This window comes from Melopsittacus undulatus, chromosome 1, assembly GCF_012275295.1.
Source record: "Melopsittacus undulatus isolate bMelUnd1 chromosome 1, bMelUnd1.mat.Z, whole genome shotgun sequence".
NCBI classification, from domain to species: Eukaryota; Metazoa; Chordata; class Aves; order Psittaciformes; family Psittaculidae; genus Melopsittacus; species Melopsittacus undulatus.
This window is the reverse complement of record NC_047527.1, coordinates 134,127,884-134,153,431: the sequence shown is the minus strand read 5'-3', so window position 1 is coordinate 134,153,431 and position 25,548 is coordinate 134,127,884. Positions and strand designations below refer to the sequence as shown.

Here is a 25,548-nt window from a genome sequence, read left to right as displayed (position 1 = left end):
CATAATCAGTCTTGTGGTGTTGGTTGCGTTTTGCAACTGATTTCACTAATGTTAAATGTGTATCTTTGATTTAGAGTATAGCCTGATTTGGAAAGCCAGTAGGGAAGTGTGTTCAAAGTAGTATTATGAGTACTAAGGGCTGGACAGGCAAAGCAGTTTGTTATTTCAATACTCATTGTTTCATAGCAGTGCTGATGTGAGAGAGAAAAACTAATTGTCTAATATGGCTGCAGTTTCTGTACACTGGTAGAGTCTATTTGAGACCAGGCAATTATCTGCTGAAGATGAAAAAGGGCAGTGCAGAGCAGTTCCTTTTTTCTTTCTTTTTCTCTGACTGCTTTCTCTTTTGTCCTGCTTTTCTTGTTGGGCAGGAGTGGGTTGGCAGAAAAAGTGTCTAGTTGGATGAAGAGGATTGGTAGCAGTCACCTCACTGAAATCACATTTCTCTTTTTTTAAAAAGGGGATACAATTTTCTTGTTTTGATGGTTCTGCTGCAGAGGTATTGCAGATTTTAATTTTTTCCAAACTTACGTTGAGCAAGCTGGGGGAAGTTAATTTTGCATGCTTGGTGTTAGTGCAAAACCAGTTGACTGGCCGTGGAATTCCCTTGGGTGCTTACAGGTGATTTTGGCAAGGACACCTACTTGTTCCTTGAGCTGGAACTAAGGAGAGGGTCAGTGTTGCAATTGATAGGGGTGTTCAGTGGAAAGAGGGAGAAAGGAAGCATGTCATGAATCTGAGACACCTGTATTCAGAGACCTACAGTGAAGCAACACTGCTTTTGTTTTCTCATTTGTGGATATTGGAGAGAGCATTAAGATCTTCCTTGATCTTCCCTGCCCTGACGATCATTCTTCTGATGATGAGAATGTTTGCCTTATTCCTTCAAACTTCACTTTGTAATTGCTTGTTTCCCTAATTCTTCCAGGATGTCAAACTGGCTTTGGTCCGCAAAGACTACACTGGTGTCAAGCTCCTTCTGATTCACCTCCAGGTCTCAGGAGGAAAGGTACAGTTACAGGGGTAAGTTAAAATCCACTCACAGAATCCTGTGAAGGAAATGAAGGCTTTAATTAGTGCCCTTTCCTTTGCATGGCAGTCCCTGGTACATTTCTTCCTTCAAAGTTTCTTGGTCCATGGCAGCAGGCTATCGGTGGTAGAGAAAAGGAAATCCAAAAGAGTGGAGTCACTTTGAAAATGTAATGAAGAGTTAATGAATAGAGTGCTTGCAGGGAAAATACCAATGCAGGCTGTGTCAGGTAAGCACTTTAAAAGTGAAAAGTGCCCCCCTGTTGGTTTGTTCTCCTTTTAACTGATGTCTTTGAAAATCTAATTGGAATCACAGCTGAACTGCCGTGACAAAATATGGTTTTGGTAGATAAAGTTGAAATAATATACATTTAGCAATTGGGAGTATTGCTGGAAATAGTAGGCACATGTAGAAATGAACACAAATTCGCATTTCTTGTTTCATCCTAAGGGCAAAGTACCCTTGGTGCAAAGCCCAGGGGACCTATATAGTCATTAGCAGATGGAGGGGGACATTAATCTTCTACCCGCAAATCTGCCCCAGCACATAAAGCAAGTAGCGTCTGTTGTGAGGATTGTTAGAGGTTGTATTAAACGTGATGGTATAGTTCATAATCACAGTGCCAGCCACACTTGCTGTTCATCACTGTGCTTTCTTGGTACTCTCTGTCTCTGGATTTCACTTTTTCTATCTGTGTATAATGGAGTAGTGAGAATGTTTCTGCTTCGTGAGATGTTGGCAGAAGCTTCTTCCAATACTCTTAAAATCTCCCTCTTGCAGCACACTGGAGTACGTTAGGATATATTTTAAATACCTTTTTTGTACATAAAGTGCATAAGGAGAAATGTATGATTTTTTGTGTCATTCAGTCTTTCTCATTTGAAGCAAGCTAGGAGACATGCATGGTTAATGAGGTATCTCAGCAGCACATTTTTATGGGAGCGTAGTTTAAGGTTGGGAGTATGTCCAGTCTCCAAACTGCCTAGTGAGCATTCTGTATTTGGAAACAAGTGCCAGCTGGCAGTGGTTAAGGAGTGCATGCTTATTCTGCTCATGATAGCCAAAACATGCTCCCTGCTGTATGCTTTTGGCAGCTTTGCACTGGCAATATGTCTCAAATGCCAGTTGCATGTCCTCTTTTCTACCTCATAAGCATGTCCCACAAGGCATGATTTAGCCTAAATAAAAATGTGCCTCTGTTAGACTTGGTAATATATGGAAAGAAAGAGACTGCTTGTTTTCAAAAAGCAGTCTTTTTGAAACATATGTAGTACATTATTTCCACAGTGGAAATAATAAGATGATTATCACGCCTTGCTATACTCAGTGGCAAATTGGCCTTAAATTCCTGAAGATGTGATGATTTTTGAGACACCAATTCTTAGGCGTACTACACTGACAATTTTGTATAATTTATTCTCAGTGAGAGCACTGGTTGGAATTTCAGTCCTAAAGTGGCTTCATATTAAGAGTATTTGAAGCTCTAACTCTCTCTGGTCAATGTATTAATTTCGTTGGTTGTCAAATTAATTGCACATAATCATCACAACTTATTTTTCTTCCTATTTGCTGAATTGGTTTAAGCCAATAAACATCCAAAATAGATGTTATATTTTGTTGAAAAAGATAGCTTATGTGTGAGCATATTGACTTTTGCAGCAAAGTGTTGCAAATGTGCTTAGCTGCATTATTTGAAGCAGTGCATGACTTGTGGTATGTTGGGTACAAGTTCGTAAGAATCTGAAGATAAATAAATCCAGTCTATACTTGTTTGTCATTTTTATCCCCAATAACAGTGTAACAGGTTAAAAAAAACACAGTTAAAGAAATAAAAATAACCCCAACCTAAACAAACAAACAGCAAAAAGAAGTGAAACAAAACATTGAAGCTTTTCAACCCCAGACTTGAATGACTTTATTTAGGGTCAAATCAACTGTAGGGTAAGTAACTTGTGCTTAGAGCTTGGGTTTAGAAATGCTTACATATTTAAGCTCCATATTGCTTGTTCTTTGAGACGGTCTCTCTCCTTGTTTGCTTGCAGCAGATCTTGATGCTTAGCAAGATGATAATTCTCAGTAATTCAAATGCTTTTTTCTTAATGAAATTCTATTGAGATCTCATCAGATATGGAAGTTTAAAAATTGGATTATCTAACCTGTGTTCATCAGGCAAAAATTGTCATCTTGCCAAAATCATGCAGCTTCCCAAAGCTATGATCACACAACCACTAAAGAAGCAGAGAAACAGTACTCACTGGTAAATGCTAGGTTTTTTGTTATCATGCTTCCACACTGCCTGTGATAGCTGATTTAATGTTCCTGTTACCCACTCTGCTTCCATAGTAAGAACAATCTGCGTTTCCAGTCAGGAGGTAAAAGAGGGTTGTGCTTGACCCTTTCCTCAAACTCAGGCTTACCTCAGCAGCCTGATACTGCTGTCACATAGCTTTTTTAACTCTCTGGCAAGAAGGACTCAATTCAGTTGCTTTCAACAGCTGATCTAAAATGGTGCAGATTACCTTGTAAGTTCTTTGTCACATCCATCATCCAGCTATCCAAAGGATATCCAAGGGCATGGGCACCTACCTTCACGTACCTGAATGCTTTCATGGTTGACTGTTCTATAGTGAAGTTGAGAATCAAATGTTGTTGTGATTGGTGTTGAAGGAGCACTGCTGCACATTCATTAACTTATTCATGCTCTAAAAAAAATTTGGATATGACATGCAAGACAGGTATCTTAGAAAATAGGTTGCAAAATCAAACCCTCAGACATTGTGAAATGTCATATTTATGTTATGCCAGATTTATTTTCTTCTGTGCCTGTAATAGATACAATGAAATTACAATTGCAAGTCTATATTCCTGTATCTTAACCACTGGGCACCTGAATTGAATAACTCTTACATTAAAAGACAGGAGTGTGACATGGTCATGGTATTTAGAAAATAGCATGGTAGTATTTGTGTATGAGGAAGAACAGATCACTTACAGAAGAATGATCATAGAATTCGAAGCTAACATATACAAGTAGAAGATAAACAGAATTTGATCAACAGCCTTTAAATTCTGTTAGTAACTATATTTGCATTATGTAAACTTAATGTGGGTTCTGACCTGCAATAGGTAAGCATGTGTAATGTGATAGATTTTGGTGAAGTTTCTCCCATTTATGTTAATGTTAAATTCCGCCTCTTGTCAAAAAGTTTTCTTAAAGTTCTGCCAGCACAGTTTTGTATTGGAACAGCTTTGAGGCTTGCCAGCAGTGTTTTTCTTTTGCGTTGTAGGAGCAGCTCCAGTTACATGCCAAAATATGGTCTTATTTTTAAACTGAAAAATAAATGAAACCTATGTGAAAATGGAAACTTTTTGAATGCCAGATTCTGACCGTGTTATTCCCATTGGAACCACTAGGACCACTTCTGCAATCTGCTCTGTGTTTATAGCATTAAGAGGTATTTCACAATATGAGAAATACTGGAAAAAATGAGTGCAAGAAAGGCAGGCAGTCTGCCAACATCTATGTCTCTTTAAAAAAAGTTATTATAACCTACTTGCTGAGATTAGTTTATGCAGATATCAAATTCAACCAGACTTCAGTTACAGCCAGCCATTCTCCATTTCAGAAGTGTTATTCTATAGGGAAGAGGCAGATGATTGAAAAATTTGGATTCCTAAAAATTTTCAATTTAATCATAATTTCATTATTTTGGCTTCTTTTCCTGAGACAGTAAGACTTGTGAGCTTGGAGGCTCTGTCTGTCAGAGGCTCTTTCTTTCCCATATTCCTTAATTTTTAAACCTTTTGTCCAGTGTAAGCAGAATTTTAAAGAGCTAGTTCCAGAATGATAGGGGTTAAAACAAATGGAGGGATTTAGGAAAGAGAAATATGGTACTGAGTAGAAATTGGTTTGCTCTAAGGGTACCTTCCTCAGACAGTAACCCTAGTAAAAAGGCCCAAATGTTTTGCCTCCAGCAGTGTTCAAGCAGTCAAATTTATTGAGGGCTTTAAGAAGAAGCTTTAGTGATTTTGGGCAGTTGTGGAATTGGAGCCTGTGTGAAAATGATAGGTATGTCATTTCATCATTCTACCATAAAAGGAAGGCAGAAACATCTAGGAGACTTTACAGAATCATAGAATCAGCCAGGTTGGAAAAGACCTCTAAAATCATTAAGTCCAACCATTTCCTCAGGACTGCCAAGTCAATGACTAAATCTTGTGACTGAGTGCGTTGTACCTAGAGTCTCAACTTGGTCTTGAGCTGAAGTCTTCAGGCCAGTTACAAAGGTAGTATAATGAAATGGAGCTCTGCAAGTGTCATGAATGCTGAAGGAAAGAGCAGCTGCCATTACAGCATTTTTGAAAGCATATTCAGCCAAGTAGTGCAGACTAGCAAGAAGTCTAGTAAGACCTGAAATGCTCACTAGTTTTGATAGCTGAACAGTTGTTCTTGATACATCGCTAGACAGCTGTGGTCCTGCTAAACTGTGGCTTAAGGATGCCATACTGCTCAGCCCACCTCTTTGTGTGTTTGACAGTAAACTGTTTGTAGTTCAGTGCAGCTGGGTGGTATTACATTGTTGACACTCAAGATTTTTATCACCACTTCTCAGTGCTGATTCATGGAAAACGTTATTAACAGTGTACCTGCTAGGGAATGCATAGTGTTTGAGGCTGAAGTTGATTATTTGTAGGATTACAACACAGACGGTGGTCTGATGGACTGCCTTTCCCAACAGTTCTTTCTTGGTACTGAACTTTTGATCAGGTTGTAATCTGCAGAACAAAAGCTCTTATATGAGGAGTTAAGTTCACCTTGAGCAATGCATAGTTCTTCATAAACTGGAAAATGGGCATGATGGATTTATGTTCTGAGCAGATAGCCCCTTAGCTCAGATGGCATATCTTAAACATAAGCCTCCTGTTTTGTACATTTAGATTGCTTTTGGGGTGGATTTGTAGTACTACTTCTAATTGAAATTGTCTAATATTTGTTACTTTTTATCTCAATTCATAAAATGGATCTTCATTTTGTACCTAAAGGGAATTAATAATTGTCTTATGTAGGCTTTTTGGCAGGGCATGGCCAGCTCTGGGGATCTTTAACTTTAGTAATCATACTGGCAAAAGGTGTACTTTGGTATAAATTGGATTTCCTTTCGCTGAAGCCTGAAATGATCTGTATCTTTCTGAGTTTTAGAAGATGAAAGCTAAGGGTGTAAAAAGGCAGTTAGACACTAAGCTCGTACTAGCTGGATTTGGTGCATAAGTCCTATTTGTATCTTTGCAAATCTTAATTTTTAGTTAGTGTTTATGCTGAGTATTTAAGGAGGTGTCAGAGAAGCTACTTTCTGCTACTTGGTTCTGTAACTTTAAGTACACTGACTTTGGTATGAGAATCATCAGACAATAAGTCTTGGTGATGGTTAAGTTATTCACTTTCAGAAGTTCAATAATTCATCTAAGAAGTGTCAGCAGCTGGGTCTTGTTAATGGTAAGCCTTTCATTTCTGTTAAATCAATTGTGAATAATAGGATCCTTCAGAGAAAAATGATGAAGTAAGCATTGATTTCCAAATTGGATGTCTGATATTGAAGCATTAATAAAAATCCAGAGCAAGCATGCAACTAGGACCTCATACGTTCTTATCATCTATGTAGTAATCAGAGCAAATCAATGATTTTTGTGTATGGTGCTAGATCTGTTAACATCTCATCTGTCGCCATTCATCATTTTGTCTATAATTTCTTTTTTGTAATTGTTTAGATTTTGGGGGGCTTAATAGTATGCATTGAATCAAGCATTTACTGTCAAGCTTGTGTGAAATAGAAATGGCATTGCCATATCGTTTACTGTTTACTGGATGGTTTACAACTGTAGGGCTTTCTGTAGCAATGGTCAAAGTATTGTTCATGTACTTTCAAATGAGGTTAAATCTTCTTAGAGGAGAATACTCCTGTTATAGCTTCCCCTGCAACATCTTCCTTGGACTGCTCCCCAGCTACACATTCTGGCTCTGTGTGCTTTGTTCCAGGTTGTCTTGTGTTGTTGTGGAGGGCTGTGGCTGTCTGGATGTTTGCAGAGGAGATCAGTGATGACATGGTCAGATTCTGGCCTTGGATGGCTTTAATAAAGAGGACAAAGATTTTGGTGACAGGAGCATCCATGAGTGATCTGAGAGGCAGTAGAGGCTGGTAGAACATCCCCCAAGACACAGAGGTCACAGGCTTTAGTGGATGGGATGCCTGTATTTCTTCTACTTCCATCCTCAGAATAAGTGAGGGTTTTGTTATGCAGTGCAAAGGTTACAGACTTGTGAGCGTGGGGTTTAGTTTTTTGTTGTTATTTTTAATCGTGTTTGAAGGCTGGGTTCAGTGCTTTTGTTTATTTCTGCTAGGCACTGGCTTTTTCTGTCCAGTATCGTGCTTACCAGCAATCTCATTTTGTTTAAAGCTGTACTGAATCTGTATGGAAACCTACATACAATCAAATCTGTTTCTTGAAGTCAAAGGGAGTTTAGGCTAAAACTGGACCAGGATTTGGCCCATAAAGCATAGCAAGAAAATTGAACAGTTATAATAAAACTCTTAAGGCAAATAAAATGTTCTAGCAGGTGTTCATAAATGTGCTTTATGCTCATAGACTCTGTTAAATGTTAATACTAAGGTCCTGCAGAAGCTGCACATAAGGACTGTGTGAAGGAAGCAAATGTCTGTTAAATGTGCTGTGCAATATTGTAGCGAAGGTGGGTGGCAGTGCAATGCCACCGCTACCTATTAGACTGAAACATGAAAGCTATTAGAGATTCTGCTGAATTTTCATTTTGTGAGGGAGTAGCTTTCAAGAGAGAACATATCATATAAAAAAGCCATGTGTTGTGCAAAACTAGAGGCATCTTTGTCAGTGTATGCAGTTTTCTTGGGCATATGCAGAGCTTATTAGGGGCAGCTGCTAACATACTGTACTAACAATAAATTTAAAATAAGAGAATGCTTCTGAGGAAAATAATAGCTTAAAAGCAGTTTTATTTTTCATATATTTCATTTTCCTTGGTTTAGTTTTTCTCATGCATTAGATGAGCCCACAAGCAGAAGTAGTAATGTGATCCTGAATGTGTTTTGAGGATAACAGTTACTGACAGACTTTTATATTTAGATCTCCATCTTATGCTAACTCTTAATATATTTTTAATCCATCACTTTTTCATCAAAGGAGTGAGGTCCATTTTAGATTTCCAGTAGTTTTCTGACCTTCCTCCTTTCTGGCTTCTAGGGGAGCACTTACTGGCTTTTTCAGCATGTCTTGCAGCATGCCCTGAAAGCTGGTAGCTTGTACTGGGTTGGTTTCCTCTAGCAGTTAATTTCATTAGGATTCAGGTCAAACCCAAGGGACAAAAAAATATCTTTGTGTACTGGAGTCAGTTCCTAAAATGACACCATGAATGTGGCAGTCATTGTAAGAATGTGTTTTGTTGGTGTTTGATTAATTGACTATCATCTCATCAATGCTCAGTCATTGTGCTGCAGGATAAAAGCAACCACTTATTACAAAGATACTCTCTTTCCCTGTTAACTACTTCATTTTCTGTGCTAAAAGAGAATGCATTAGCTCGGAAAACACTAAGGTGGCTGAGCGAGGGGTGATCTTTCACGTGACGTTTAGATCTATCAAGTCGCAGGCATTGCAGCTGCTCTTGTAGTACATGCCACTGTCAGAATGTGCCTGTAATGTAAGAAAGAGTTCTCCACTGTCATCTCGGTCTTGTCCTCAAGTGTTTGTTCCCTGCAGTGACAGTGCTAGCTTCTCCTTTTTTTTTAATTCAGCTGATGGGAGCATGGGCATCTCAGAACTTGCTTCATTCCACCTTGAGAAAAGGACTGAAGCATGCATTTACATGGGGAATTCTCATCACTTGCTTCCCAAGGACAAGGAGGCCTAGTAGAGAAGTGGGGCAGGAGAAGACTAGGAACTGGTTTTAATCAAGTGGAAAATACATCGGTACTTCTCTTGTAAGCTGTGGCACTTCTAGAATAGTGATATTCATGCAGAACTTCTAATCCCTGCAGTATATTACAAAGGCATTGTGTGAGAATTAAAAGTTAATTGAGGCCATTATTTTATGACTGGACTATTTATACAGTAAAGTTATTTGAAGTAATGGGCCATGAATGCATTTTGTTTATTAACTTCCCTAGTGCTCATTTTTCTCTATCTTTTCTTATCACAAAGCAGTGGTTTTGAAATAAGAGGCTCTCCAATGACTAAATCCTGCTATATATAAGGCATGTTACTTACAAATAGCGTGTTTTGTTGATTTCAAGATATGCAACAGCATACAGTCAAAGCTTTTGGAAGACTGAGCTTTCAAGTCACTTTCTACCTGAGTTAAAAATAAAAATACAGAAGAAAGGGGTGTTTTTCTCCTTTTGTTTAAAACTTTTTTCGATTTAGGTACTGAAATGGTTATCTCTATTCTGAAGATGGGAAGCTAGGATAAGGAAAGTAATTTGACTTGTCTGGGATTATGAAGGGAAGTCTGGCAGACAAGGAAATGAAATTGAGACCCCCTAAATGACAGGTCAGCTCCACAATCCTAGAGTATCTTTCTTTTCTTTTCCAAAATGTCAGTCAGAAATGTGAAGTTTAGATTTTCTAAGATTTCCATAGGACAACAGCTCTGTTTCCCTGAGGATGCAAATGCTCACTATTTGTAAAAAATTATCATCCTTTGAGGCTGAGAATAGTGTATCTGTTATTAAAGCTGAAAAAAAAAACAGTGTTAAGCCAACATTCTTGTAATAATATTTTGGATTTCCTTTTCTTTGAATGGAATTAATATGAACATTTTAGCTATAAAGTTGGACAGCTGCAGCAGGATGTGATTTAACTGGCTCCTCTTTCAACACATTTTGGCAAACTTTACCGTATGCGATGTTAGAAAAATCCCATTTATCTGTCATGTAGCTTTCCTGCACTTCTTTAATTTCCCGTTATTTATCCATTTTGCTTCTTAGTTCTTGGCTATGATAAAAGGTAGTGCAAGACAAAACCTTGCATGCTACCTTCTCTCTCCTAAAAGATGCTGAGGCTTGTGCAGGAGCAGTGGTTACCTGACAAACTGCAGCACTAAGTGATGCAGTGTGTAACTATACAACCCATCTGTTCATCACATCTCGTCATGGTTTCCTGCATGTGCTGAGAGGCTGGATTTGAGTTCAATCTTTTGTTTGTTGCATCCAAATTCAGTTTTAAGTACTTTTGTCCAAGTAAGGAAAACATAAGGAAGTTGCCTACAGATCCATACTAAACTCTTATTTTCTGGTAGAAACTTTGTTGTTTTGTTGTTGGGGATTGTATGCTAATAATATATAGAGAGTATATGACAGCTTAATGAGCTTTAAGTACTGCTGGGTTGACCTGGCAATCTACAATGCTTACCACAGCATGGCCTTTCCCTTGCACACATTGTTTTGTGAAATTCTGGAGGCAGCAGCTAGGAGAGCCATCATCATAGCCAGCTCCTGGGGAAGTTGGTTGTGCTTCCACTGGGAGTGTGCTGACCATTAAGTTCTGTCTCTGCAACTGGGAGAGGTTTGTGCACTCTAATAAATTACAAAATTGAGTATTGTCTGTTTTCTTACAAGGTGCTGCTCTCTATCATTCTTAGTAATTGTGTGGTGTCCATTGCTGCTTAGCTGGGAAAGATTGTGAGGCTTTTGTAAACCACCAGGTTTAGAATCTGAAGACAGCTGGTAACAGCAAGCAAAGAACTTGGAAAATAACCCCACATATGTAAGCATCCTGAATGGAGTCAAGATTAAAGTAATTTATTCTGGATGATTTTAATAAAAAATGCAGCTCTTATAGTTTTAAAAGAATACCTTATAAACTCATATTCTAAAGATAAAAGCTATCAAGCACAAATGCATGATATTACACCAGATACCAATTACTGCCATTTCTTAATGTACTTGTGGGTTTTTTTGGTTTTGCATTTATTAAATATTTAGAAGTTCAACTGTAGATTTTTTTAATCAAAAATCAGAATGTTCTCACAAAATGGGTGATTACATCATTTGCACATTTATATTGTAAGACATTTTAACGATATAAGCATTTTTTCATTTAGACAGCAACCATAATAAATTGAAATAAAATTCAGCCTTGATTGATGTTCTATATGTCATGTACAGGGCAAATCCCATCTATTAAATGTGGTTTGCCAAGGCAGCAATATTAGTAGCATTTGAATGTTTTTCTTATTAAGGAGAAAAATGGTCAGCAACATCAATGCTGTCTGCACCGAAGACCATGGTAAATGGAAACTGCCTGCAGCACATTTGAATTCTTCACTGTATTGGGGATGAAGGTATGATGCAGACAGTGAGGTTGGGTTAGTTTTTTTTTTTTTTTTTTTTTTTTTTTAAATTAGGATAGACTATTGCAGTTCTTTGGATGAAAGAGAGAGGCTGATTACAACATAATGGAGTGTACCGTATTCATCTCTTTGAAATATGACCTCACTCGGCCTTTTCCATTTTACAATCGATTCTCTCATTCCCTTAATGAACCTGTGCATTCATGAGTCTTCCTTGGAAGTATGCACATGAAGTATTACAGTACCAGAGAGTAATTGTCTGACAAGCCAAGTGCAAGTAAAGTGTCTCCCTTCTAGTCTTGTTCAATAATATTATGGACCATTAATGCATTGCATCAGGTTCTATATTGTTTTGTTAAAAATTATGCAACCATATTTTTCTTAGTTCACAGTTTTTCTAAAGTGGTAGCTTCAGAAAACCACTTCAACATCAACTCTGAAGAACAGTACATATGCGTAAGTGATGAGCTATTAGAATGGCACTCTTGCAGTCAGTGTTCTATTGTTAAATATTGAAACGGAGTATACTAATATTATGTTAGAGGAAGAGAGGAAGGGCTCTTTGAGAAGAAGAAAATGTATAAAGTTATATAAGGAATTACTAGTGGTACCATCATTTGGAAGATAAATTATTTAAGACCAAATACCCAGTCTGACTTTTGCATCTAACTGCTGCTTTTGGCAATCGATGTGATTAGATGTGATCATAGAATCATAGAATAGTTAGGGTTGGAAAGGACCCCAAGATCATCTAGTTCCAACCCCCATGCCATGGACAGGGTCACCTCACACTTAAACCATGTCATGCAAGGCTCTGTCCAACCTGGCCTTGAACACTGCCAGGGATGGAGCATTCACAGCCTCCCTGGGCAACACATTCCAGTGCCTCACCACCCTAACAGGAAAGAAATTCCTCCTTATATCCAATCTAAACTTCCCCTGTTTAAGTTTTAACCTGTTACCCCTTTTCCTGTCACTACAGTCCCTAATGAATAGTCCCTCCCCAGCATCCCTGTAGGCCCCCTTCAGATACTGGAAGGCTGCTATGAGGTCTCCACGCAGCCTTCTCTTCTCCAGGCTGAACAGCCCCAACTTTCTCAGCCTATCTTCATACGGGAGGAGCTCCAGTCCCCTGATCATCCTTGTGGCCCTCCTCTGGATTTGTTCCAACAGTTCCATGTCCTTTTTATGAGGACACCAGAACTGCACACATTACTCCAAGTGAGGTCTCATGAGAGCAGAGTAGAGGGGCAGGATCACCTCCTTTGACCTGCTGGTCACGCTCCTTTTGATGCAGCCCAGGATACGGTTGGCTTTCTGGGCTGTGAGCACACACTGAAGCTGGCTCGTGTTCATTTTCTCATTGACTAACACCCCCAAGTCCTTCTCTGCAGGGCTGCACTTGATTTTCTTTTTTGCCCAACCTGTAGCTGTGCCTGGGATTGCTCCAACCCAGGTGTAGGACCTTGCACTTGTCATGGTTAAACTTCATGAGGTTGGCATCAGCCCACCTCACAAGCGTGTCAAGGTCCCTCTGAATGGCATTCCTTCCCTCCAGCATATCAACCGAACCACACAGCTTGGTGTCATGGGCAAACTTGCTGAGGGCACACTCAATCCCACTGTCCATGTCACTGACAAAGGTGTTGAGCAAGACCCATCCCAATACCAGTCCCTGAGGGACACCACTCATTACTGGTCTCCAGCTGGACATTGAACCATTGACCACAACTCTTTGCATGCGGCCATGCAGCCAATTCTTTATCTACCGAGTGTTCCACCTATCAAATTGATGACACTTCAATTTAGAGACAAGGATGTCATGTGGGACAGCGTCGAACGCTTTGCACAAGTCCAGGTAGATGACGTCAACTGCTCCACCCCTGTCCATCACTTTTATAGCCCCATCATAGAAGGCCACCAAATTGGTCAGGCAGGATTTCCCCTTAGTAAAGCCATGCTGGCTGTCACCAAGCACCTAGTTGTTTTTCATGTGCCCTCACATGCCTTCCAGGAGAATTGCTCCAAGATTTTGCCAGGCACAGAGGTGAGACTGACTGGTCTGTAATTCTCCGGGTCATCCATTTTCCCCTTCTTGAAAATGGGGGTTATATTTCCCTTTTTCCAGTCATCAGGAACTTCACCTGACTGCCATGATTTTTCAAATATGATGGCCAGTGGCTTTGCAACTTCATTCGCCAGCTCCTTCAGGACCCGCGGATGGATTTCATCAGGTCCCATGGACTTGTGCACATTCAGGTTCTTAAGATGGTCTCGAACCAGATCTTCATGTGGAGTGGGCCCAAGGTCTAGGTTTTCACAGTCCCTGCGTCCGCCCTCCAAGACTTGGGTGCTGCGGTCAGAGCCTTTGCCAGTGAAGACTGAGGCAAAGAAGCCATTCAGAACCTCAGCCTTCTCCAAGTCCTGTGTAGCCAGTTCTCCTGAAAGCTTCCTGAGGGGGCCTACGTTGTCCCTAGTGTGTTTTTTAGCCGCTACATACCTATAGAATCTCTTCCTGTTATCTTTAACATCCCTTGCCAAATTTAGCTCCGATTGGGCCTTAGCTTTCTTAACTTGGTCCCTAACTTCCCGGACAACATCCCTGTATTGATGGTGCCCAGAATCAGACTGCAAGTATAGAGCTCACTGTGTTCTCCACTGGGAAAGTACAAGAGTAGAGAATGTCTTGTACTCTAGTCTCACTTTGGGCACAGAGCTTCCATGAAGGCTGAGCCTTACTGCAGACTACCCAGGAGAGTTGGCAAAACATTATGGAAAGACATTAAGACTAAACCACACACAGAGTAAATCAAACAGAAAATTTGCAGAAATCTTAAAACCTTCATGATGACAATTTCATTAAAATTCTAAGTATTTGGTTTATCACCACCGACAGTGATGTGATAAAAATAACCATGAAATAAAGCTTGAGCTTGGAGAAAAGCAACAGTCCTGTTTGTGATGTCAAAAAGATAATTCATTATATCAGAAAGCAGCATTTCCTTTCAATTAGGCCAAAGTCAGTGTCCTGAAGTGTGAAAATTGCTTTGAACAGCAGAACTGTTCTGGTCCTGTTGCTCAGGACCAGAGATAAGAAGTAAAAGTAAGGTTTATTTATGGAACATGAGAGAAAAAGCCCTCAAGTTTCGGATTACATTAGGCCTATTAAATGTTTTTCTTTAGTTGCTTTGAAAGAGAAAACATCTTTGCAAATATAATGCACACTCTTCTTTTTAAATCATACCTTTCCCTTCTGGTGAAACTTCTGTTCCCAGTGAGTTCTCCTACTGGGTGTAGAAGAACCCATGCTAATCCATTGATTGCCTGCTTTGGGATGTAAACTCTACTTGGGGTATTTCTGTAATGTTTTAACATCGTCATTATCTCATCATTCATGTGGCATACATATGCTCCTGTTTTCAGCAGGAGCTCTGCATCTCCCATGCAAGAAGTGCCTGAGGCCCCATTCAGAAAGCACGTATTCAGTAGGAGTGCTTGCATATGTGCTTGGTGATTAGACCAAAGCCTCATCTGATGTCAGGGGGATTGAATGTGTTTAGTTGAGGCTTTACATAAATAAGAGTGGTTTTGTGATGAAATGCCTTTGAACAGACCATTTCATTCTTCATTACTCAATACCACATTGTACACTCCTTGGAGGACTTGAGGATAGTTTTTTAACTGGTGTTAGTGATGAACAAAAGTGATCTTTGGTTATCTCCATCTTATCTGAACTGTATTACAATAGGTCCTCACAAGACAATCTGTAAAGCGTTAGTGCTTCTGTCCAGAACAACTTCAGGCCTCTGAGAGGACAGTTTGCTGGGAGGGCAACTGGAAAGCCTGATCCATGACCTTGTCAGTGATTTGTTACCTAGTGCTAGTAAGCAGACTTGTGGAGACTTCTGGTTAAGGTCCATCTTTCAGAAGATTTGCATGTGATTAGATAATTCACATTTTGTATTTAGTAGATAGCAAGAAAAAGAAACCATTATTTCTCTGCAGAAATATTAACAATCGCTTTCAAGAGTCAAATGCAAAAAGAATTTCTTCTCAATTATCTATTAGTCACATTTTTACTCTTCAGCCAATAGAAAATACAGTTCTTTTGGTCTCAAAATTTTAAGTTGAAAGGAAATTAAAGGGCTATACTTGTTTTATTATTTATTTTCTGATTTTTGAGTTCATAAGGATCACATGTTTTCAAGTTTTTTACTTTGCAGTCATGGGGCTGTGAAACTTGCTGAATTTTTAAGTGGAGGGTGTGGTGGTTAAGTTGTAGCACTGCAACAAAAACTGCAGACTGAAATTGGCAGAGAGTTGGCAATTCGTTAAATAAAATCTGAAAGAACAATCTACAGTTATGAGGTCCAATGAAGAAATGAAGCTACAAGCCTGTGCTCCATCTCATTTTGACATCCAACATTTACACTATATTGATCCACTCTAGAAGAGAAATAATGTACTATTCTTCTTCTAAAATATTTGATTTTGAATTGCTTCTGTTAAGCATTTTATGATCACTTAGTTGGTAGCTTCAGTTAGTGGACTGCTTTACTTCCCAATTGTGTGGTTTGTTACCTACTCTTGTTCTGATACTTTAAAGCTTTTTCTGATAGTAAGAACTAGGAAAGTGAAATGCATCCTTAGATGTGTTCCTATGGTGTGTTTATAGCTGTGGAGATTGATGCTACTTTTGCTTTAAAAAGTTGTTTCTTAAGACAGAAATTGCTATCTGATACTGTGCTTTTAGAAAAAAAGATTCCTATAGGCGTATTTCTGAATCATTGATTCTAATGGTTTTAGATGGAGACACAATAGTTGGAAAAAACAAGGACAAACTATTTTTAAAAACACAGAAGAAATTCCCCCCTCAAAGGAGACAAAAAAGCAGTGGGAATGGAGTTAAATGTAGCACTTGCTGCTATAATATTGTGTGTGACCCATTGGAGCAATTTCTTACTCTAGGCTGACTGCAACCTAGTGTACTGAAGAACTTTCTAAAATCCCAGAAATGGAAGCACTTTCTTTATACATCTTAGGTACATTCGTGAGCTGACATTTAAATGGATACAGGTTTTATGTGGGATGCATGTGAGCTCTTTAGAAACATTGCTGTTTGGAGGCTTTTGAGGTTAGAAGAGTGCTGTTTGGGACAAATGCTTTTTTAACCTAAGAGTGAATGTCAGTAATAAGTTAGTATTTCAAGCTTGATTGTTCCACTTTTGGATTGCTCGACTAAAGCCTGAGAAGAAAGAAAATACGTCAGTTGGTGGTGCTAACAGCAGCAGCCAGACAGGTTTAGTGGAATACTATGAGAATTTGATGATTCCCATCAAAGCATAGCCTGTCCTTTGCTTGGTTATATTGCTGCTTACTGAAAGGGTTTGTTGGATCAGAGGTTGTCTGTGGCCCTTTTTTCCAGTCAGGTTAGAATTCTGCTAGGAAGAAGAGGCAAGTAAGGGTTCACAAGATGATAGACTATAACAGATCGTCTTTTGTTGTGAGTGGTTCTGCAGCTCCGTCTGATGAAGAAGGTATAGGTACAACTGAAGATGATGAACAGGTACAACTAAAACCAAACCAATCTATTTTGTGTTAGAAGACATTAGTACATTTTTTTCCTAGACTTTCAAAAAGTTCTCATCTCAAACTGCTATACTATAAGAAACATTTAAGTATATTGAGTATGAAGCATGAGCCAGACTTACTGGAACCATTCCTTCTGCAAGAATTACAGCATAGTGTAACTCAGGGTTATTATCATAGAATCATAGAATAGTGAGGGTTGGAAAGGACCTTAAGATCATCTAGTTCCAACCCCCATGCCATGGGCAGGGTCACCTCACACTAAACTATGTCATGCAAGGCTCTGTCCAACCTGGCCTTGAACACTGCCAGGGATGGAGCATTCACCACCTCCCTGGGCAACACATTCCAGTGCCTCACCACCCTAACAGGAAAGAAATTCCTCCTTATATCCCATCTAAATTTCCCCTCTTTAAGTTTTAACCCATTACCCCTTTGTCCTATCACTACAGCCCCTAATGAATAGTCCCTCCCCAGCATCCCTGTAGGCCCCCTTCAGATACTGGAAGGCTGCTATGAGGTCTCCGCACAGCCTTCTCTTCTCCAGGCTGAACAGCCCCAGCTTTCTCAGCCTATCTTCATACGGGAGGAGCTCCAGTCCCCTGATCATCCTCGTGGCCCTCCTCTGGATTTGCTCCAACAGTTCCATGTCCTTTCTATGCTGAGGACACCAGAACTGCACACAATACTGCAAGCGATGTCTCATGAGAGCAGAGTAGAGGGGCAGGATCACCTCCTTTGACCTGCTGGTCATGCTCCTTTTGATGCAGCCCAGGATATGGCTGGCTTTCTGGGCTGTGAGCTCACATGAAAGCCAGCTCATGTTCATTTTCTGCTCAGAGCTACTTGGACACTTGCAGCTTGGACATCTGTCGTGGTTTAAGCCCAGTCGGCAACTCAGCCATGCAGACGCTGGTTCACTCCCCACCCCTTCCTGCCCCCCACTCCTGGAGGGACGGGGAGGAGAATCAAGAGAATGTAACTCCTGTAGGTTGAGATAAGAACAGCCCAGTAACTAAGGTATAACACAAACCACTACTGCTACCACCAGTAATAATAATGATAAGGGAAATAACAAGGGAAGAGAATACAACCGCTCACCACCTGCTGACCGATACCCAGCCCAACCAAGCAGTGTTCTAACCCTTCCGGGTAACTGCCCCCATACTTTGCATGACATGCTGTGGTATGGAATACCTCTGGTTAGTTTGGGTCAGGTGTCCTGTCTCTGCTTCCTCCCGGCTTCCCCTCCTCCCTGGCAGAGCATGAGAGTCAGAAAGTCCTTGGTCAGAGTAAACATTTCTTAGCAACAGCTAAAAACATCAGTGTTATCAGTGTTGTTCCCAGACTGAAAGTCAAAACCACAGCACTGCACCAGCTTCTGAGAAGGAGAAAAATGACTGCTACTGCTGAACTCAGCACAACATCATGGAAGATTAGTGAGAAAATGTAGGAATATGAGAAGTAGGGTGTTATTAATGTTACTGTTGTATAGAGATCCCCCAAAATCAGTAAAACAATGGTAGAATTTGTGCTTGATAGAAAATGAATTGGAGGAAGGCTGAGGAACATTAAGGTGTATCCAGTAAACCTCAGGAAATAGGCACTGTTATGGCAGATGAAATTTTGCAGCTGACAAATCCAAGTAAAATCATCTGAGTACATAATTTGACCTAATTGTATGTTGCTGAATATTAAATTAACTACATTTGCTGCAGGAGAAAAGCTAGCAAGTTAGGCTTTTGTCTGGCTCTTAAAAATGGGGGGTGTGAAGAGAAAAATAACAAAAATCATTTTATAAAACATAATAGCAGTAATCCCTTCTTACTGGTTGCCGCTGGTTTACATCATGATGCTTTATAACAGGAATTTTTCATTTTGTTCTGCATCACCCTTAAGAAAATACAGTAAAAATAGAGAAGGATGGTGGTATGGGCAGAAGTGATTTGTGGCGTTGGAAGGAGTACACTGTGATGAGGTACTGAAAGAAATAAAACCAGCTTAGTTAGGTTAAAGGATGAGCATTCTGGGGGTGCGTGTATAAATAAATCACGCGCTTTAACTTACAGCAAGAACAAAGAACTACATTGAAAGGCAATAAATTGAGATAACCAATTGAAACAGTTTGTGTGTGGGTTTTTTATACAGTACATAATTAACTTTAGGATCTTGTGGCAAACCAGATACCTCAGTCTAAATGCACAAATTAAAAAAAATCCCAACCCTGACATTTACACATCTGATTAAAACAGACACATTAACAGAAGTTAGGATAAACACCCACTCCCAACCCAATGTTTTAAGGCATAGTTACAGGGAAAAAAAACAAGTTTACTATGGGCAGGTTATTCTGTACTTGTGCATTACAGTATACCTTTCTTCTCTGTGGTACTAATCACTGTTAGGGGCAGAGGTAACATTGGACCGATTACAGATCTTAGTCTGACTGACCATTTTGATTGTTGTTTCCTCAGAATTCTTATATATTTATGCATCTCCAGTGCAGCAGAAAGTACATCATTCTTCTGTGAATATTGAAGTCTCAAGCATCTAGTAAATAAAATGCAAAAAAATGGCCAAAAAGAAAAATACTTTTTCTTTACTTTTTGAGTGCTTATTCACACATGAGAATTTATTTCTGAATAAGGGAAGTCTCTGATAATTACCTAGTGATACATTACTTATATAATGGAGAATATATTCATGGAAACACCCTCGAGAAAAGTGGATTTTGAATCATACTGAATAGTGTGTTCAATCAGCGATTCACTATGCTGTCAAAAGTAGATGTCAGGATGGAGTGTGTACTTGAATGTATTCACATATTAGCTGACTATGGATTATTTTTTTTCCTTCCCATGAAAGCTGACACTGATTTGGATGAGCCTTAAATCCCAGACTGAAGTATAGCCTGTGTGCTCTTCTGAAACAAAGTATATGTTTGGAAGTTATTCAGGTCCACTAGCTGTTATTAATATATATGCTTCTCCCAGGGCAATAAGCTCAAGCAGCTACTGCCCATTCATAAATATCTTATTTTTCCTATATGTAATGGGACTCCAAAGACATTCCTGTTCTCATGGCCAGGGCTGCATTTGCAGGGAAACTGCATATATTGTGTAGCATACAGTTATAGTTTATGACATTTGCTTTTGTTAGGTTTTCTTCTGGGTAATCAGCATTTCAGCCCCAACTCCCGTTATTTGGAAGGTGCAATCCTTGTACAGAATAATGTGGGGTTGTTTTGGTTTGGGTTTGGTTTTTTTTTTTTCCATGAGGAAAAAGCAGTGGAGTCACAAATGATCGCACTAAAACTGATTTGGAAATTTATGCAGGATGGAAGTGAAGGTGCATGTCCTACCTGAATGTAATGTTCCCCAATATTCCATATAGCTTTTCATCAGTGTAGGGGGGTGGTTGCTTTCTGTGTGTTGGGGGATCTCATATTTATACAAGGTGAAACTGCTGTACCACCAGCTCCCATAAAATACATATGCCACTTTCATCTTGAAAATAAGTACAAATTAGCTGACACCTAAATCTTCAGTTTATTCAGTGCAAGGGTTGGATTTTCAACTCACATATGGAATCCAAGTCTTACTCCAGTTGTAAACTTCTGTTTCCTGTCCATGTGTTCATAGATAAATACAGAATGTGACTTACTGCAGAGAGGATTTGGTTAGACCCAGACCCTGGGGCTGATCAGCTTTAGCAGCGTGCTTTGCGAACTTCCATCCTTTAGATACACTGTCTGACTTTAACTTTTGAACACATTGGGTGTTTTTCTGATCAGAATGTGACCATAGGGGAAGAGCTGTGGAAACTGAAGGATGCTGTCTCAAGAGCTTACGATGAAAACTCTCCCACGTACGTACGTAACTTCTTTTAGCTTTAGGAAACTATGTGCTCACATTGAGGATAGAATAGAGTCTTTTGTTAATATCAAAGAGCCAATCAGGGAAGATTTTTTGATATAGAAAGCCTCCTGCTGCTTCCAAAGAAGTTCCCTCTGCAAAGCACAATGATAAATAATCTTACTTCTTCAGTCATTGTATTACAAAGGGATATTGTTTTGTACTGTTGCATTCAGTGGGCCTTATGAAATTCAGTTCTGTTTGATTAGATGGGCCAGTAATACTGCAAAAAGTGATATGCTGGGCTGGTTCTTTACGGACTTGAGCCTCAGATGCTGTAGCTGGGTAGTTTTCCAGCATATATCACTCCAGCCTGCCCTCACTACAGTTATCTGTAGTATTTCATTATAACTTTTAATGGACCTTATTTTTGTAATTTTTAGAGGCTTTTTAGTTAAAATTGAAGATTTTCTGAGATGGTTTCTGCTTCTCTAAATGGAAAGAATTTTTGTAATGATTTGTATGATCAGAGTGACCTTGTGCATTTTGAAATAAGCAGTAACACGACTAATTAAATAATATTCATCATGTTGGCTGGGCCATACTGAAATGCCTTGAGATTTTCATGTAAAATATATGAATGCTCTTTATTTGGGGAATAATGATGAAAGAAACTGAAAGGCTGTTAAAGTTGGAAGCAGCAAGCAAACTCAACAGAATGAGCCCCTTCAGCTTCTAGTACTGTTTTTGAAAACATAAGAGTTGAATTTTATGTGTTTTATGGTAGTTCCAGTCATCTTCAGATTTCAAAGTGAAATCTGAGAAAATCATTGTCTCCCCTTCATGTTTTAGGAGAGGGACCAAGAGAGTAAATACCTGTACACATCCCGAATTCCCTGCTCCTAAATGAAATATCTATAACACATTGTATGATTCAGTAATAGATAGTATAATATTATATATGTAATTATATACTTTTACTATTTTCCATAGATTTGAATCTTGCTAGGTCTGATTATCCCATTTATATTAAAGGTGTTTTGTTCTACTTTTGGTGCCTTGACAGTGTAAAGGTCATAAGAATCACTTTCTTTTACTGCAGTGGTATAAAGTAACATTAATGCATGTAAAAATTTGCCTTAAGGTTTTAGGTCACAATATCCTTTGTATTTAAAAGTCTTTCCATCTTTTTTCATGCTTTATCTCTATTAAAGAGCAGTTTAACAGCGGGAAGGATGCACATCACTCATCTACTCTGAGGCTAATACTGCTGTTCCCTGCAAAAATGTCATTTGTGTCACTGCATATTGTGCTCTTACATAATACTTAATTCTGTGACCTTGGTTCACCATCCCTTCCCAATTGTCCATTAAGTCTCATCTTCAAGCAGAGGCAATCTTTGCTGCATGGGTACCAGGAAAAATGCCTGATAGAATTAAAATAGGTTTCAAAAATAGGATTCCTTGTATGTTTGGCTCCTCTTGTACTGTTCCTCTTAATAATACTACCTATTGCCATGCAACCTAAGAGATGAAAGTGAAGAATTGAAACTGAGGGAAGTAAGGGACTGAAGAAGCAGAAAGAACTAACGAAGGTTCAGAGAACTGTATCAGGTTGTATCACCTTATCACGCAATTTCTCTCATTTATTCAGTAATTAAGTGCAAATATAAATACCTTAGGCTTGTTTAATTTCTTGTCATGGGAAACCAACTTCCACCTTTGGTTGTTGTATAGCACTTAGATAAAATGGTTATAGTCATTTTAGAAAAAAAATTGAGTTATCTGGACAAGTTAAGACATCATTTTAACACATTTCTCTTCCACCTTTGAAACTTGTGAGAGACAGATCAGACAGAGCTTTCAACAGCTTCCAAGCTGCAAGGAGGATTTGAATAAAATTAGTAACTTGAATATGGTTAAAAGAATAAGGAAGGCCCCATGCACTTTCCTCCCCCATCACTGGAAATGGCTGTTACAAAACTCACTGATGATGAGTTGCAAACTTGTCTGTCTGCAGCTTCCAGCTCAGTCCAAGTGGGTTTTTTGTGCATATATGGATTACAGTAGTTAAGTTTTTCTTCCATACTGTAGGCAAATCTTGCACATTCGGGGCTCACTCTGATTTAGAACACATTTTATGTTGACATACAGCTGTTCACACATTTAGAGCACGTTATAGGCTACAGTGGTGTGAGGAGTGAATCCACCTAACAATAAAAGGTTGGAGGGACTGGTTTAGAGCTGATCTGAGCAGTGTCATTGAAAATGATTTTACCTGTTTATCCCAACTTAGAATTTGGTCCTTATCTCCAGATTTCTTCATGTCTTTATACCTTTTACAGCATGCTGCTGCTTTCTGACTGAGATCATTAATAACTTGTCACAGCTCACTCATAAGAGGTCAAATGCCAGCTCTCCTTGTTTAGTTTGTCTTGCTTGGCAGATTCTTAATCGAGGGGTGTGAGATTTCATTCAGACAAATTAGTGGGCTTTTGTATTGCTGAAGTTGCCTTTAAGAAATGGTTTCTACTGGACAGATTTTACTACTGTTTTGAGAAATGTATAGCTGATTCCATATTTCAGTGGTTATTGTGAAACCTCATAAACATTAAATCATTTTGGAGCATATTATTTCCATAATATGAGATCATGAATAGTTTCAAATTTTTCTTTTCCTTACTTAGTAATGCTGTACTGAAGAGCAAAGTTATTATATGTACGTATAGCCTATTAACTTCACAAAGAATTTTTTGCTGCTACACACATGCCAGTCTGTTCTAGTTACTTCAATCTGTGGGAAAGCCAGTCAGACTTCCCAGGGAAATCACAAACACTTGGATACTGTGGAAGGTCTCCTGATGTTCAGTTCACTGTTGTTACTGGACTGTCTTCTGTACATTTCTGATAGTGTTTCATATAGATCTCTACTACAGAACAATTAGCAATTAATTAATAAGTAAGAGGCACAACTGTCGATCCTGAAGGCTTATCTCAGGGGAGTCAGAGAACCTGTTACTAATACAGGGATTCTGGCTCTGATTCTCTCCCTGTTTAATACACCTTTCTTCTGGAATTTATCGTTCCCTGTTGTGGGAAGGGGATGTTTACTGCTAGTGGACATGGTGGTGCCATGCTTAAATCAGATACAGCTTTCCTAGTTGGAAAGCAATGGAGAAGAATGAAAACCTAGCCCAGAAATTTTTAGGAATGCTGGGCTTTTAACTCTGAACAAAGAATTGGGATGAGCTTGCATAAAAGTGGTCTCCACTAGCACAGTTGTTATTTGCTGGAGATGTTAAAAGACATCCCTCTCCAGAGGACAGCTGAAGTTCTGAAAAGAATATTGATTAATAAAGTCTGCCATGAATCTGTATTCGGACCAGTGTGTTAACTATTGTTGGCATTTTCACAGTGGGTCTTGTTTTTGTCTACTGTATGGTTTTCCACAGCACTGCTAAAATCCAGCTCAAGTGGTGGCTGCAGGGCTTCTTTGCATATCACTGTAGATACTGATTTGTACTGGCACTGACAGGTACAGAGCAAAATAATCCTGCATTTGATACAGTGAGCAAGCACACCTTTTGAGCTAATTTCAATTTTCTTACTATGCCTATTGTAAGCAGGATTTGTGTATTTAATTCTTTTTGCTTAGTGAAAAATATATCCCTGTGGGTTTGATAGCTTCCCAAAGAATATTTTAGATTTCCCACACTGATTGTGGGCCATATGTTAGTACTAATTATATAAACGAGACATCATACAATTGTGACATGCTTAAACATTCAGTGCTTTAAAGAGTTATACAAGAGCCTGCTAGCTTGGGTAAGTGTTGAAAGAAGAAAAGAGGAACTGCAGGTTTTGAGCAGATGTTAGTGGCTTGGGAGTGCTATCCATTGTCTTTATCTCTCTAAGAAGTTGCTGACACTTTGAAGAGTTTGTCAGACTATTTTAAGCTGCCATAGTGCAAGAAAAAAGAATTTCCTTTTTGCACCTATGGGTGTGCCAGAGATTCAGTATGTATTAAATCACATAAAATGCTGGATGCTGATAGCCTCATCTTGCTGTTTAAAGTCAACATTAAATGTGTGTCTGTAGCAAGTTTTTTTTTGCTCTGTAGGTGTTGCTCTGAGGTGGAGTAGCTCACAGGTATTTTATTATGAATTTATATCATTATGAATTACATTGTTAAAAATTAATTAAGAAATAAAAAGGTAAAGAGAGAAAAAGAAAAAGAAATAGTTGGAAAATCAGAACTATAAACTGAAGACTTAAGGATCAACGATGAGAATTTAAAAGGTACTTCCCATTAATGTTAATGGTGCATGCAGTATCTGTAAAGTCAATTATCTTGAACAAGTTTCTAGTAAAAAGAAAAAAGAAAAGCCTAGTTTCTGCTAGTGCTGTCATATTATTCTTTATTGCTCCAAGTCTCAGTGACGTATACAGTGGTAACAAAAGTGTCACAGAAATTATATTGCACAAAAGTTTTGTCTTCCTAGTTAAAAATGAAATATGCGTGTGGGCTATGCATGCAGTGCTGGTAAGCCAGAATGGTGTCTCTAAGCTATTTTTGTATGTTTAGCTTTAGTGCTGATGCATATTTAATTGCTTGGCCTGTTTTCCCTGCAGCAAGATGTGGCTGTCTTCCACTGAAGTCAGCGCCTGAAGTCTGCAGCAGCCCAGTTTGATGTTTGT

The 25,548-nt window shown here is 39.0% G+C and overlaps 1 protein-coding gene across 2 annotated transcripts in view; it reads left to right on the top strand.

Annotated features, from left to right (window-relative positions):
- The window catches only part of RARB (retinoic acid receptor beta), a 327,709-nt gene that overhangs the window by 8,649 nt on the left and 293,512 nt on the right, over window positions 1–25,548 (top strand). For both annotated transcript variants that reach the window (XM_031052500.2, XM_031052499.2), the window contains exon 2: window positions 929–1,023. The gene's annotated coding sequence lies outside the window, so the exon portion shown is untranslated. The remainder of the gene's footprint in view (window positions 1–928; window positions 1,024–25,548) is intronic.